Below are 4,774 nucleotides of genomic sequence, written 5' to 3' on the forward strand. Positions count from 1 at the left end.
ATCACATAGCAAGTGAGAAGCAGAGACAAGCTTATAACTTGTGTCTCAGGCGTCTGGGTTTACTCCTCAGTTCATTCATTTGACGAATATTTATGGATTACATGCGAGGCACAGGTGGACAATGCAATCGGGTTTGTGTCTTCGTGAAACCATCAGCGTGAGAAGGGAAGAGAGGAGAGTTCAGGCAGTGGTGAGGGTGGACCGGAAGGGTGAAGGAGGGACCTTTCGATCACATGGAGCCCTCCAGTCTTTCATCAGTCAGACATGTTGTACCTGAGGGAAGAGGCCCGAGAAGCATCCTGAGAAGGCCTGGCAGAAGGAGGGGTGATTCACACAGCACCTCTCAGAGGCAGGCAGGTCGAGGGGCTGGAGCCCAGTGCAGAACGAGGGATTAGGATTTTGTGGGAGACATGGCAGAGAGGAGGAGGAAGGCTGGATGCCCTGGCCTGGAGATGAGTGTTGTGAACCCGTGAGGGCGTGTTGGCAGTTCCCCGGGGTCGGTCAGGACAAGAGGGCGTTCAGGTTCATACTTGATAAAGATAGATACATCGCTACTCTTGAGTGGACTCCAACACATGGCGACCTTACGTACAGCAGAGGGAAACACCGCCTGGTCCTGTTTCCTGCTCACAGTCACCGGCCTGTTTGAGGCTGTTGTGCAGCCATTGTGCCAGCCCGTCTCAGTGAAGATCCCCCTTGCCCTTGCTGGCCCTCTTCTTCACGAAGCATGCTAGGGGTTGGTCCCTCCTGATGACGTGTCCAAAGCAAGCCAGTCAGACAATGTTCTGTTGTGATCCATAAAGTTTTTATTGGCTAATTTTTGGAAGTAGATTGCCAGACCTTTCTTCCTAGTCTGCCTTACTCTGGAAGCTCCACTGAAACCTGTCCACCATGAGTGACCCTGTTAGTATTCGAAATATGGGTGGCTTAGCTTCCAGCATCACAGCATGTGCAAACCACCACGGTACTACAAACTGACACATGGGTGGTGGTCATACTTGATACGTCCTGGTTATCTGTGTGGTTGGCAGTGAAAGGGGCAGAAAGAGCACTGAGGGGGAGAAAGTTCTTTGATAGGCAAATTTTCTGTAAAAACATGTTATAGTGCTCATTTTGAAGATTTCCATAATCATTTTGTAAAAAAAAAAATCAATTTATAAAATCGTTTCTCTTTTTCTATTATAGTGATTTTCACAATGCCTCATCAGAAGAAAAAGATGACAGCTGAGTAAATGTTGAGTTATAGAACGGCATAAACTGTACTATATGGAGCATTTACAGTTTTAGAAAAGGATTTCTTTATTAATTGGATTTTATTGGCGACAATTGCTTTGTTACATCACACATTCACAGAATTATAAAAATAGGAACGTATTTAAATAGCAATTAGGCTAAGATGACAGGATAATGATGTTTTCTGTTTCTTCAGAATTTTCTTTAAGGTTATTTTTCAACAGATATTCAAAATAGTGAAATGTAAAGAATTTGGGGCCTTTGTAGCTTTTTACAACCTGAAAATAAGTGCTTTTATGTCTCATTCCTTTTAAACTCTGGGTCTGAGTTCTTTTTAGCCTTTTTTTTAGTGGACTATTTTTTAGAGCAGTTTTAGGTTTACAGAAAACTTGTGCAGAAAGTACAAAGAGCTCCCATGTACCCCTCCCCCACTGCACATTGTTTCTCCTTATTAACATCTTGCATTCCTGTGGCTCATTTGTTATGACTGATAAACCAGTACTGATACATTATTATGAACTAAAGTCCACAGTTTACATTATGGTTTACACTTTGTGTTGTTCAGGCCTGTGGGTTTTGACAAATGCTTAATGCCATGTGGCCACCATTATACTATCATACGGAGTAGTTTCACTGCCCTAAAAAGGCCCTGGGCTCCATCCATTCCTTCCTCCCCGCTCCCCGTCTCCCTGGCATCCACGGACCTCTTCCCTGTCTCTCTAGTTTTGCCTTATTTTAAATTCAACAAAGTCAGATTAGAGACAATGCATAGTAGAGAGACAGTGCATTACCAACTGAATTCTGTACATTTTCTGTGCGCAATAGCTATTTTCTTTAATACTTGAGTGTTATGATCAATTTTATATAATTAAGAAAAATAACAACACGGAACTCTATCCCTAAAACTGGGTCAAGTGAAAATAAAAACTCTTTTTTAAAGGAATAAACTAGGTCTTGGCCTGGGTTTGGTGTGGCAACTGATGAGTCCTCTTTTTGGCTTGTTTTGCTTGTTATTAAAGTGTGTAAAACGTGTGTATATGCATTTCTGGCTTAGGCCCTTTGCTCCTCCTGCTGTCCATGGCTGAGAACCCTTCTGGAGGATGGTTCACAGGCCACATGTCATGGATTGAATTGTGTCCCCCAGTGAGGTTGACACGTGGTTCACACATTGACCTAGAAACTCCTTGGCTCATGATTGGGCCACTGGAGTTCATTTTTCCAGTGCAGAATAATTAAAAAAAAAAAAAAGTTTTACTGTGTTCTAGGTGAAAGTTTACACAGCAAATTAGGTTTCCATTTACCAATTTTTATACCAGTTGTCCTGTGACACTGGTTACAATTTTCACAATGTGTCAGCATTCTCATTATTTCCATTCTGTTTGTTCTGTTTCCATTGATGTAGCTTCTCTTCCCCTCCTTGCCTTCTTCTCTGTGCTGTTGGGTAAATGTTGACTGTTTGGTCTCATATAGTTGACTGTTTAAGGGAGCACATCACCCATGGGTGATATTGTTTATTTTCCAAGCCAATCTATTATTCGGCTGAAAGGTGACCTCCAGGAGTAGCTTCAGTTCTAAGTTCGAAGGGCATCTTAGGGCAATAGTCTCAGGGGTTCCTCTAGTCTCTGTTGGTCCAGTAAGTCTGGCCTTTTTTAGGAATTTAAATTTTGTTCTACATTTTCCTCCCATTCTATCCAAGACCTTCTGTTGAGTCCCTGTTCAGAACGGTAGGTAGTAGTAGCTGGGCACCAGCTAGTTCTTCTGGTCTCAGGCTAGAAGGGGCCATGATTCATGTGATCTGTTAGTCCTGTGGACTAGTTTCTTCTTTAAGTCTTTGGTTTCCTTCATTTTCTGTTGCTGCAGATAAGCAGAGACCAATAGTTGTACTTTAGATCAGTGCAGAATAATTTTAATGATGATAATCTGCCTAATGAAAGTATCATAATTAAAATCTAATAAGGGTTTTCGTAATGTTTGGCTACAATGCATAGCGTGTAGGGATGTAATGTAACTGTCAAAAATGAGGCTATATCTGGTAAGTTTTCCTACTTCACGGGGCTGTCACCTGCAGTAAACACATCCCTTTTGTTGCTTTTGCCTTAATCCTGTCTTCCTGAGATGGCTCCCTTTAGCCCCACATTTAACCTCCAAGACTTGTTTCAACTTGACCAAAGCCATGAACTCATGCTGAATCCCTCCCCTTCAGCGGTCTCAGGTTTTCTCTTGGACCAGCAAAGCACAGACTTTACTTCATTTTGTAATGTAGTGATGTCTTTGTCTATTTCGCAGCTACTGCTCCCCCTCAAAATTGCAGTAGCCCATAAGCTGTTTTTTGTGGCATAGATTTTCTCCTAATTTCCACAGTGTCCTTCACATAGTGAATACCAAGTAAGTGTTGACCAAATTGAAGGGACAGTAATCTCTGCCCAAGTTGAGGGGAATTAGTTGACCAGTAACTGAGCCCCTGTTGTCCAGCAGTCCAGTGTGGGTGCATGTTCCAGGTACAAACGAAACGGAAGACTACTAGGTCCTGTTCCCTGGGGCAGTCTAATTGAGGTGGCAAGGGCATCTATCAGAAACAGATGGGATGAATACAAACAAGGGGACGTGATGGACTAAGGAGCTATCCTTCCCTACATAGAATTCCTTTTGCTTTATTTAACGTTGTTGGTAAATTCTGAAAACCCCCTTCTTCTCCTTTATCTGTAATATCCAATCTTGTTCTGAGCCTGTCTCATATTTTCCAAATCTGCCCTTCTCTCTTCATTTTCATGGCCACCCACTGGCCTGGACTCTCATCGCGCTGTCACTTCATATCTGGATCTCTGCAATAGCTTCTTAGCGTCAGGCTCTCTGAAATCTAGTCTATCTTGAACACCAGCACTCTTCAATATCCACCAACATTTTGGAGAAACATCAAGGTCCATTGCAGTTTGAAGTTCTACATGCCATTCTGTGACTCCCTGTTATTCCTTATAGGAGAATCATCACCTCATGCCAGTTCTTCCTGATTGCATTCAGGACCTCAAGTCTGGTCTCCTCTTATCTGGCCCAGTTCAGATCCTTATCTTCAACCTGCCTCAGTCACTTCACTGAATAAACCAGTTGACAGTTGTTCTCCTGAATTAACTGTTAACTGGGAAGGAAGCACAATGACTCACTGGTATAGTGGCACCACTATTTGCCCTTCAGCTAAAAAATGAATCTAAAACCAGGTGCTCTTCTCCTTTCTCTTACTGAGACTTTAGTACCAAATTACTTAATTGCCATGGATGTTTTCAGGGTGCTGCAAAGCTGATCAAAGAGAAACAATACCGATCCTTTGGCACAAAATTGAGGGATTACCAGGGAATCAAACCAAATGTAATCACAAACTTTGTTTGCTTTTTGTGCTCCCTCTAATGGGAAAGGCTTAAGGTTTTTTGGTCTAAAATGCACCCCCCAAAAGGATATGAACAGGCACTTCACCAAAAAAGATATTCAGGAGGCTATCAGACACGTGAAGAAATGCTCACGATCATTAGCCATTAGAGAAATGCAGATC

Source organism: Trichechus manatus, unplaced genomic scaffold (assembly GCF_000243295.1).
Source record: "Trichechus manatus latirostris isolate Lorelei unplaced genomic scaffold, TriManLat1.0 scaffold00062, whole genome shotgun sequence".
In the NCBI taxonomy this organism is placed as follows: Eukaryota; Metazoa; Chordata; class Mammalia; order Sirenia; family Trichechidae; genus Trichechus; species Trichechus manatus.